The sequence below is a fragment of the Silurus meridionalis genome, chromosome 8 (assembly GCF_014805685.1).
Source record: "Silurus meridionalis isolate SWU-2019-XX chromosome 8, ASM1480568v1, whole genome shotgun sequence".
Taxonomy (NCBI): Eukaryota; Metazoa; Chordata; class Actinopteri; order Siluriformes; family Siluridae; genus Silurus; species Silurus meridionalis.
This window is the reverse complement of record NC_060891.1, coordinates 705,088-717,500: the sequence shown is the minus strand read 5'-3', so window position 1 is coordinate 717,500 and position 12,413 is coordinate 705,088. Positions and strand designations below refer to the sequence as shown.

At 42.9% G+C, this 12,413-nt stretch overlaps 1 protein-coding gene across 1 annotated transcript in view; it reads right to left on the bottom strand.

Moving 5' to 3' along the window:
- The window catches only part of lrfn5a (leucine rich repeat and fibronectin type III domain containing 5a), a 41,334-nt gene extending 29,285 nt beyond the window's left edge, over positions 1-12,049 (bottom strand). Inside the window, exon 1 of the mRNA XM_046855027.1 lies at positions 10,805-12,049. The gene's annotated coding sequence lies outside the window, so the exon portion shown is untranslated. The remainder of the gene's footprint in view (positions 1-10,804) is intronic.
- Positions 12,050-12,413: the final 364 nt, after the last annotated feature.

Genomic DNA, 12,413 nt, shown 5'->3' with positions numbered 1-12,413 from the left:
CCGGTTTGAGGTACAGAACAACGTGGTGGCGAGGAAGACCATCCCTCCTCCCACTGACCAGGTGCTCTGTCTAACCACAGCTGAAGTGAGGAAAACTCTATGCAGAGTTAACCCACGGAAGTCTGCTGGACCTGACAACATTCCTGGCAGAGTGCTCAGAGAATGTGCAGAACAACTAGCAGATGTCTTCACTGACATCTTCAACATCTCCCTGAGCAGTAACGTTGTTCCCACGTGCCTCAAGACAACGACTATCGTTCCTGTGCCAAAGAAATCGACTGTCTCCTGCCTCAATGACTATCGTCCCGTCGCGCTCACTCCCATCGTGATGAAGTGCTTCGAGAGGCTTGTCATGAGGCACATCAAGACACAGCTTCCACCCTCCCTGGACCCAATGCAGTTTGCGTATCGTCCAAACTGCTCCACGGACGATGCCATCTCCACAACCCTTCATCTGGCCCTCACCCACCTGGATAACAAGGACTCATATGTACGAATGCTGTTCATTGATTTCAGCTCAGCATTCAACACAATCATTCCTCAGCACCTGATCGAGAAGCTGAACCTTCTGGGCCTGAACACCTCTCTGCAACTGGATCCTGGATTTCCTGACTGGGAGACCTCAGGCAGTCCGGATCGGGAACAGCATCTCCAGCACCACCACACTGAGCACTGGAGCCCCTCAAGGCTGTGTGCTCAGTCCACTGCTGTTCACTCTGCTGACTCACGACTGTGCACCAACGCACAGCTCAAATCATATCATCAAGTTCGCTGATGACACGACCGTGGTGGGTCTAATCAGCAGGAACGATGAGTCAGCATATAGAGAAGAGGTGAACGGTTAACTGCCTGGTGTGGAGCAAACAACCTGTCTCTGAACGTGGACAAAACGAAAGAGATGGTTGTGGACTTCAGGAGAGCTCAGAGCGACCAATCTCCACTGATTATCGATGGATCCTCTGTGGAGATCGTCAAGAGCACCAAATTCCTTGGTGTTCATCTGGCGGACAACCTCACCTGGTCACTTAACACCAGCTCCATCACCAAGAAAGCCCAGCAGCGTCTATACTTTCTGAGAAGGCTGAGGAAAGCCCACCTCCTCCCCCATCCTGTCCATGTTCTACAGAGGGACCATTGAGAGCATTCTGAGCAGCTGCATCACTGCCTGGTTTGGGAATTGCACCGTCTCGGATCGCAAGACCCTACAGAGGATAGTGAGGACAGCTGAGAAGATCATCGGAGTCTCTCTCCCCTCTATCATGGACATTTACACCACACGCTGCATCCGCAAAGCACACAGCATTGTGGACGATCACACACACCCGTCACACGCATACTTCACCCTCCTACCATCAGGAAAACGGTTCCGAAGCATTCGGGCCGTCACAACAAGACTGTGTAACAGTTTCTTCCACAAGCCATCAGGCTTCTCAACACACAGAACTGAACAGAACTCACACACACTCACACACACTCACTTACACACACACACACACTCACTGTGTGTTACTGTTACTGAACTGAACTGTACAACCTGGACTAAACACATTCATCACTCATCTCGATCCACTCCATCACCATTTATATATTTATTATTATTTATACTATATTCAGTACAATGTTTATATTCAGTACAATGTTTACATGCTGTTTTTGCACCTTTTATACTACAGTATAATGTTTACATGCTGTCTTTGCACCTCCTTGCTGCTGTTTTTTGCACTACATTGCTCTTTCTGTTTGTATTTTCTCCTGGGTATAGTTTTACATTCACCTCACACAGTACTGTATATGTAAGTATACAGTAGGTTTACTAGTCGGCGCTATACTTGGTTTTTGTCTTTGTCTTGTCTTGTGTTGTCTGTCTGCACTCTGTCTGTCTGTACTGTTCTTTTGTTTGCACTGTTTGCACCAGGCTGCACTCGATGCACTTTATGTTGTTTTGTTGTTGTTTAGTGTAGCACCAGGGTTCCGGAGGAACGTTGTTTCGTTTTTACTGTGTACTGTGTACCACTGTGTATAGTAAAAATGACAATAAAAGCCACTTGACTTGACTTGACTTGACTTTAAATGGGCCAGGATGCAGCTGAGGTTGAGGAACTGTCAGAACCACAATTCTTACATCATGATGACACTTCTCACATTTCTACAACAAAATAAACGTTCTGGTTTAGGTCTTCTAATACACTCTATGGACAAATACACCTGACCATAAGATAAGGTATGTGTATCTTTTTGAACATCCCATTGCATATTTATTCCTCATGTGCTGTTCTAATGAGCTCCACTGTCCTGGGAAGATGTTCTACTAGATTTTGTGGAGATTTGTGGAGATTTATTCAGCTACAATGATGTTAGTAAAGGCAGGTACTAATGCAGGGTGAGGTGAGGTGAGGTGAGGTGAGGTGAGGTGAGGAGGCCTGGGGTGCAGTCATAGCTGATTTGGGGAAAATGTCATGTTGTGATTATTGTGGTCAATATTACGATATGCGATTGAAATGGTGTCCACTTAATTAGTGATAATGCTGAAATGTTTGTGTTCCGGCGTGAGAACGAGAAACCATCGCCTGTCATCTCTTTTTTTCAACCCAGAACCAGTGAGATGTTACAGATTTATCACATGACCACGTGATGTAGAAACTTTAATTGAGCGAATGTTACACGGTTCCTCTGCTCAGTGTCTGTGATCTTAAAGCTCAAATCCAATCATATAACAGAGGTAGTGTTTTTTTTTGCTACCAGTTCAGTGTCGGTCTGCTCGGCATCCACCTTCACCTGGTCTCCACGCTGCACACCGGGAAGTCACGTGACCACACATGCCACACGTGCACTGAGACTGTCTGGTGTTTTTTTTTGTTTTTGTTAAAATCTACAAACAGAAAGTGTGTGTTCACACATGCACTTATTTATTTTATAAAATCGCAACGTTTGCTATTATATCGCGATTTGTTTGCGATTGCGATACAATTAATCGTGCAGCACTTATCAGAGTTCACATTCATCCATGTTCAGTGGGGTTGAGCTTTAAGATCTACAGACTCTCCTGAGTGACCTGAGAGAAATCAAACCTCTGCACCATTTTCTACATTTTAGTAATAAATGAGCAGTTTTAACACACACTTCTATAAAACTATATATAATTAAATGCATTATGCATAGTTTCTCCTTATTTATATTATTAATATATATTATCACTTTCAGGTCAAACACACACACACACACACACACACACACACACACACACACACACACACACACACAAACTGTAAACGGATTATGTAATAATCCCACACCGCCACATGTTCAAACTCGGAAATGCACTAAACATGTGTGTGTGTGTGTGTGTGTGTGTGTGTGTGTGTGTGTGTGTGTGTGTGCCAGATTAAGGTCATCTCTAATCCAATCACTGTCCCACCTTCATATTCTTCCTTAAACTGAGCTCTTTAATATAACATTTTTATTGAAATTTATTTAAATCTCAGAAAAAAAACGTGAACACGGGATTAGAATAAATGGCATTATTTTTTTTAATGGTTTTGCCAAAATGAAATGCCACGCTTGTGTGTGTGTGTGTGTGTGTGTGTGTGTGTGTGTGTGTGTGTGTGTGTGTGTGTGTGTGTGAGACTCAATTCTCTAATGGAAGAATAATGAAAATCCATTTGAACGTCTAGTTCTAGAAATTTTATTTTTATTACACACAAAGAAAAAGAGAGAGAGAGAGAAAGACCGAGAGAGAGAGAGAGAGAAAGGGAGAAAGAGAGAGAGGGAGAGAGAGAGTGAGAGAGAGAGAGAGAGAGAGAGAGAGAGAGAGAGAGAGAGAAAATGAAAGCTTGTTGAATAAAGTAGGGTAACACCATGACAGCCTGAAGAACCTTGAACTGGTAAACGTGGTCTGAAAAACTCAACACCCACAGTGTATCAGAATCTGGCACTGGAGACTCCTTTCTCAAATGTTAGATAAATATCTCCATAAAGAAAGTTTCAGCATATCATCAAGTGAACCCTTACTAAAGAAACCATTAAGGTATATAAAAAATTAACCAGCATCATCTGACCAATCAGAATATAGAATTTATTAGGGGTATAGGTTATAAATTAAAAATGATTGCACTGGCTCCGCCCCCTTATCCGCCCCCATTTTTTGCTTCTAACCTCTAAGACTATTCCACTTTCCTGAAACAATATAATTCGCATGGTTTCAACATGACAAATGCACACATCTATGATATTATACAATCTGAGTTCCTCTGATCCTCTCACAGTGAGATTTACCGAGTGAGATGTTTAGGCAGGTTTTTGAGTTCCTGTCTTCTGTACACAGCAAATGCAAGACGTGTGAGTGGAAAGCAAGCTAACCATTTTCTCTTGATTCATTGCTGCTTTTTTCTTTTCCAGCACTCAGAGTTTAGAGGCGAAGCTCATTTAAAGACGAGGAAGCATGAAGTGGAAAATGGAGAAGGAGTCATCAGATGGAATTAGACTTGAATAATCAGATCTGATCAGCAGCAGAGTGAAGATTCTCGGAGATGTGCGAAGTGTTTAAACCCGAGACATACTGTTCAGTTCCAGTCAAGAAGGAGAGGCATCTCCACCTTTTAGTCATAATGAAAAAGACTCGGCCTTTCCACCTGTCAATCTTAACGGAGAAGGCGTGGCCACTGTATCTGTCAGTCCCATGAAAAAGGTCTGGTGAGGGTATTTTTGTGGTTTTTGGAGTCAGTGCTTTTGCTTCCTGTCAGATTCGGGATTGATTTTATAATTCTTATGCTGACCTATAAAACCCTACATGGTTTGGCACCTCATTATTTAACACAACTTATAACTGTCTACACTCCATGGTGGGATCTCCACTTCTCTGATTCTGGTCTTTTAGTCCCTTCTACTCATTTACACTCTCATGGAATCAGGAGTTTTTCCTCCAGTGCACCAAAACTGTGGAATTCTCTCCGTATTGAGATTAGACTGTCTGAATCTGTCGCACGTGCATCAATACTCATTTCTCTCATTTCACGTTTTACCTGCAACACACTAGAAATTGTATTTTACTAAGATAACACTCTACTGCACACTAAAAACCAGATGTTCACTGATGATATTTGTGTCTTTTAAAAATGATACTGAGACACTGCCAAACACTTTGATCGTATTATCTTTATATTATTTATGCAATTTTATACAAAATTTCTCAAAGGCACCAAGTGTCCAACCTTCCTGAAGTACACAGAGGACACACATACAAATCCACAAAATACACACACACACACACACACACACACACACACACACACACACACACACACACACACGTCTAATTACATTACAACCTCATTGGCCTTTATACACAGTGTCTATTTCTATCCACAGCTGTCACTTTTCCAGTTTGTACCGGCGGGACGTAAAGATCAAAGCTCACTGCTGACAGCTTATTATCACAGACAGATACCCTGCTGTTTACTGCACCATTTCATCCCACCTGTGATGCCAACTTTCCAAAACACACCGTTTACCATGTTCATGGCAACCAACAGTGCTGGGCAATGTGACATCATCATTATCATATTAACATTACGGGTCCACTGCTGTGAGGTTTTCATCACAGAGAAGGAGGTGTGGCCTCTGCACCAAACATAGTGAAGGAGGTGTGGCCTCTGCATTTATTACAGTGAAAAAGGCATGGCCTCTGCACCAATCACAGTGAAGGAGGTGTGGCCTCTGCACCCATTACAGTGAAGAAGGCATGGCCTCTGCACCAATTACAGTACAAAAGGTGTGGACTCTGCATTAATCACAGTGGAGGAGGCGTGGCTGCTGCAACTTTCACAGTGGAGAGGGCATGGCCTCTGCACCCATGACAATAAAGGAGGTGTGGCCTCTGCACCCGTTACAGTGAAGGAGGTGTGGCCTCTGCACCAATCATAGTAAAGGAGGTGTGGCCTCTGCAGCCATTACAATAGAGGAGGTGTGGCCTCTGCACCAATTACAGAGAAGTGGCCTCTGCACCAATCACAGTGAAGGGGTGTGGCCTATGCAGCCATTACAATAAAGGTGGTGTGGCCTCTGCACCCATTAGAGTACAAAAGATGTGGACTCTGCATTAATCACAGTAAAGAAGGTGTGGTCTCTGCAACCATTACAGTGGAGGAGGCGTGGCCTCTGTACCCATTACAATGGAGGGGGCGTGGCCTCTGTACTTTAACATTTACTATGTCTCAGTAAAAAAGATCTTTGTCTTTAGCAGCCTCAATAAACGGTGTGTGGTCCTTTGTGCAGTCAGTCCCAGGGAAGGAGGAGTGGCATAAACGACTTCACCGCCTCTCTGCTGTTCTTTTCAACTTCCTGCTAAACTCACAAATTGCTTGCTGCGTTCGAAAACCCTGACTCCGTCCTTTCATTCTTTAAAATAGCCCACGAAGGATTCAGGTCATGCTGCATGTGCAAAATGCTGCAGGATACACACGCACTTAATCCGAGTGATGCACGAAGACATTAGCTTTTTATGACTTCTAATAACGCAGTAATTGAGGGTTATGCAAACACCTATTACAAATATAACTTTTTGAGTTCATAGCCAAAATATCTGTTAATTTCAGCATGTGGAATTGTGACTGTACAACACAAATATGCATTGCATTAATATATCACGTAAATACTTGGCACATAGGCATCACTGATCTTCCATCGGTTTTTAATTGTGATATTGGGGAAAATCACCACATATTGTTTATATAAATCATATATTTATGGGTTCCAAGGTTCCAGTACTTGACTAAGACAGAGAAAAAAAAGAATAAGCGTAACAATAGCTCATATAATGGCGCATGTCCTTGTGTGCGGTGAATAGAAAGTTGGCTACATACAATGGCAGCCATTTTAATGTTATTCAGTTCATCATGACGTCTGTGTCTGCAACTTCTGAGAGCGGTTCAATGGATTTCTAAAATCCTTTCACACACAACCTCTTGGTAAATGTGTCTGGAGATATTTTGAAGAAAATTAAAGCTTGGAGAAAGAAAGCAGCAGTGATCATTGGTGCATCTTTTAGTGGATGCTGTACAGTTAGTCTGCTTTGGTAATCTTCTCTACTAGACAGCACACACACACACACACACACATACACACACACACGATCAACTTGTTAGCATGAATACAGGGTGAATGCTCTAAGCAGGAATGACGCAATGTGCAATGTTACTCTCAGACTGCAGATGTAGAACAAAAGAGGAGCACAGTGTCACCTAACACCCGAACCCCGGACCCCCCCACCACCACCACCACCACCACCACCCCCCCCAGAATCCGATCTTGATGATGACAGAGATGACGACGCCACCGCGGATCCGGTTGATAGGACGAGTAAACAACTCTCTTGGTTCTCTAATGGCGGCCGTTCATTAATAATGAGCGCTCCGGCTCATGCGGGGGTCTCTGCATGTGAAATATTAACGTCCTCCGCACGCTTTGCTTTAACCGCTTCTTCTCAAGGCCCTTGTGGTTCCAAACGATCATGAAGGTTAAATAAAGTCGATTTACATCACATCGAGTTCCATCGCCATGAGTGGAGCTGAAATTGTTATATAATGAAACAACAGCACGTAGTGTACAATAAACACGATCAATATGCAATCGCATACACTAATAAACTACTCAAACATGAATTTATACCGCTAACCATTACAGATCAATTCATGTCATCAATAAATATTTCCATAAAACACACAGTAAGCCTAGTAAACACACACACACACACACACACACACATGTTCCCCAGCACTAAACACTCCAGTTTATTCCCTTTGTGCTGATAATGCTGGTGATTTTATTGATGATCTGTATCATTTGCTGTCGAACAGGAAATAGGGCACATTTAAGCCGTCGTCTTGATGTCAGAGCAGAAATAACCGCTGCGGAAGACGAAATTGAAGCCCTGCATCCTGCATCTCCGCCCTGTTGATCCAACAGTAATACTCGCCACATTTCTCACTCATCCAGAACAAACAGAAACATGGTGCTTTCCAAGGAACAGTCCAGTCCAGTCCAGTCCAGTCTAAACTAGTCTAGTCCAGTCCAGTCTAGTCTAGTCTAGTCTAGTCTAGTCCAGTCCAGTCCAGTCCAGGCCGGTCCAGTCTAGTCTAGTCCAGTCCAGTCCAGTCCAGTCCAGTCTAGTCCAGTAATCCCTGAACTGAGCAGTGTTAATTTATTTTAAATACATTTAACCCTGGAGGCTCTCTGATTGGTCGTGCTTCACTATACTTTACATTTACCCGTCCTCCACTTGTCCCTCGGCTGAACTTGTTAAAGAATTCCAAAGCCAATTATTCAATTAACAAACTGTAGCTGAGTAATAGTGCAGTACAAACTCCTCATCATTACTCTGTATTTTCTTTCCTTAAAGGATCTACATAGAACCCTGACCCCCAGTTAACATTTACAGAACTTCTGTTTTTAGAAATGCATTTAATTATTGTGATCGTTCTCTCACTCTAATTCTCTCTGTCCCAACACATTTCCCTAATTTAGATGAGCAATGGTGTCTTTATTTATCTAACTAACTAACTAACTAACTAATTAACTAACCAGCCTACTGTAAAAAAGGGAACACCATATTGTAGACCTCAATTATCAATTAAACCGTTAAGAAACCCTTAACTCCAGTACAGGTGGATATTAAGTGCTACATTTTAAGGAAAAAATATAAAAAATATCAAAGAATTATCCTTTCAATCAAAGGGTAATGAAGTGCTCTAATGATAAAACAATGTGGGTTTTGAGCTTTAATTATCCCATGAACGCAAAAACAATATGAGAAAAACGTTTGGAAAAATGTTTGGTTGAAGTGAAGTAAACTGGCTTTATGTGATGAGTTATATACAGTACAGGACACGGTGAAACGAAACAGCGTTCCCGCAGGAGCAAAGTGCTACACGACTCAACATAAACGAACACAACGATGACGCAAAACACACAACAAACTAGGACACGACATCAACCTGCACGTGTTCCCAGATTCCCAGACTGATTAAATAATACCTCGTTATTGTGTTCAGATTTTAAAAAAAACACAACAAATGAATCCTTTATGGTTTAAATTCATTTCAAAATTACAGCATATTATTTTTTTTAATACCTGAACCCTCTCAGGAATTCAGCATTTAGCTCTTGGTGTGTTTTTGATGGGTTCATATTTTTGAAATCAATCAGCAGATAAACAGGGTTCTGTGGTGCAGGAAACATGAATTCGCTGTGAACAGCACAAAAATCATGATCGAGGTTTTTTTTATTCGCGATATCGAGCGCCACTACGACTGATACGACGCAGTACACGCAGCGCTACACAGCTGTGCTAGCATGAGCAATGGAGCTAATCCTGCTAACTGGGACACTAGCGCATGTGTGGTAGCCATAATGGTGTATTATCAATGCGCACAAGGACACAAGATCCAATCGTGAGCTGTGCAGCATAGAAACAAGAAAAACCTACTTATATTAGAAAACAGAGATATACATTTTTTTTTTCTTTTTCTGGAAAAGGTGTGATGTGGAAAGATCTTACACCATGCAGATGTTCCACCTCTCCAACTGAAATAAAATATGAGAAAGAGTCACAAAGAGATTAAAACTATTGGGAATTTCCAAAAGTCACCAGTGTGATATGGTTAAACACACACACACACACACACACACACACACACACACACACACACACACACACACACACCCTGCACGCAGCTGCAGCATAAACTGAATTATAGCACCACCATCCAAGTGAAGAGGCACTGCACTTCTCCAGGCCAAGAACTTCACACCAAACTGCAAATATGAGCCACTTTTCACTGCTCTAACGAGACCTTCAGCATCAGAGAACATCATCTAGTGGCTTTTCCAATGAAATAAATGATAATATTTGGATCGCATTCATTTATACAAATGATAGTGAGGAAGACTTGGGATTTAGACTGCAGACAGCAGATCTGCATTATGCTATCCAGCTATCCATCCATCCCTCCATCCATCCATCCATCCATCCATCGTAATCATGCACTAATAAAAAATTAATACAAATTTCTCCATCTCCTCTTTTTCCATTTTTTTCTCACATTCCTCCCTTCATTTTTCACATCACCTTCACTCTGTCTCATTTCTCCATCTTGCTAATTATTGCTCTCTCTCTCTCTCTCTCTCTCTCTCTCTCTCTCTCTATCTCTCCAACACACACATCACTAATTGAGACGAGCGACAGTGTCTCTCTCTTTCTCTCTCGAGTGAATCTCATGCCTGGCGTAACCCACACGTGCCTTCCATAGGGGTGAAGAGAGCAGATGTCTATATATGATTGTTCTGGACCTCTGCCAAGAACACACACACACACACACACACACACACACACACACACACACAGCCTGAACAGGAGAGAAATGCGAGATCAGGATGCACATGTACATTTCGCTGATACGGATTTCAGCACAGGGTGAGGCTGTAGATGAGAAGGTGCTGCTTAACACACACACACACACACACACACACACACACACACACACATTTAGACCAGTGGTCGTTCATCAGAACCTTGCAGCAGCACAGATGTAGTAGAGCATCATGCATTCAGAGCAAACATCACATGACTTAATTTTTTTCTAATACATAGTTGTTTTCATGTTTTCAGAGAACATCACCAACATCTCTCCCTCACACACACACACACACACACACACACACTGCACAGGGCACGCGCTCTCGGGCTCTACGTCACCAAATCAATATATACATTATAAATGATGTAATAATTTGAAAGATGCATGAAGTTTACCTTGAAGCAGTAATGTCAGCTCTGCTCAGGAGCTCGGTTTGGGTCAGAGCAGCTCGATCTTCTCACATGTCGGATTTTCTCCCGCTGCACGGTTTTCCTGCATCCGGTCCGATCCTAAAACCATTTTGTTGGAGCATCCGATAAAGCAGCAGCCCATATCCTTCACTCCAAACACAAATCTCTTTCTCCAAAAATACTAAATAAATTAATAAATGACTGCGATTCCGCCCCTTTAATTTGGAAAAAAAATATCAGAAATCCAAAAAAGTCAGAATCCCGTTGTGCTCCTCAAGAAGATGAAGAAGAAGGTGGTGAGAGTGGAAAAGCTTCTCCATTTGGTGCAGCAGAAAACACGCTTACGGGGAAAAACTCCATTATATCAAGTTGCATGGTAGGAACAGCCCCGCATTATAACGCATTATAACCTCCACATGCTCCGGACCAAATGTAGCGCGCGCACAAAAAAAAAAAAAAAAAAAAATTCCTACAGAAGACCAGGAGACCAGGATCCAGAGAAGATCATGCCTCGATCTCGGGAGAGAGTCCCATACATCCGCTCTACATCCCCCTCGAGAAGAAGATGAAGGTGGTAAAGAGGAGGAGGAGGAGGAGGAGGAGGAGGAAGAGGAGAAGGAAGATGGATGTGAGGACGCACGAGAATTTGAAAGATTTCGCACGAGCGCACAACTCCCCCCATGTGCACCGGATGAGAGCTGAGCCGCGGAGCCGCCGAGCGCGAGGACCGGATGGAGATCAAGATCGGGGGATGTGTGTGTGTGTGTGTGTGTGTGTGCGCGCGCGTGTGCGTGCAGAGGAGAGAGATCTCTCGCTCACGCGCATCTATTTTTCCTCCCCGCGCTCCGCTGCTGCCGCTCTCTGCGCGGACTCCGGTTTAATCCACGCGGGCGCGCGGGCGCGTACACGAGGACCGGGCATCGTCGCGCGCCCGCGGGCACACACACACACACGCTCGTGGCGCGCACACACGCTGCGGGTCGGTGTATGTCTTTCCTTCCATCCGCGTTTCTCAAATGAAAAGCATCACCATCAACATCATCACCATCATCATCACTATCATCATCATCTTCATCTTCTATTTCAATTTCTCTCCATTTCCGGAAACATAAACATATAAAAAAATACACCGGTGTATACACACGTGTGTTCTACGCGCACGTGCGTACAATGCAAACGACCAAGCCTGTAGAAAAGCGAAAGAAAAGTAAAGAGAGAGAGAGAGAGAGAGAGAGAGAGAGAGAGAGAGAGAGAGAGAGAGAGAAAGTTGCACAAGGTCTGCACATCTCCAAACCTCCTGAGAAAAAAAGAAAAAAAGTGGAGAAAAAAGAATTTGACGGTTCAGTTTGTCTTCTGCAGTTCAAGAAGAAAAAGAAGGAGGAAGAGTCCCGGATTGGCTGGAAGTGACTGTGGAGATTCTTCGTGTGTGTGTGTGTGTGTGTGTGTGTGTGTGTGTGAGAGAGAGAGAGCTGCTAATACAAATACGTCAATCAATAACATTGAATTATAAACATGAATTCATGTAATAATAATAATAATAATAATAATAATAATAATAATAATAATAATAATAGATACATGATTTTTATTTTAT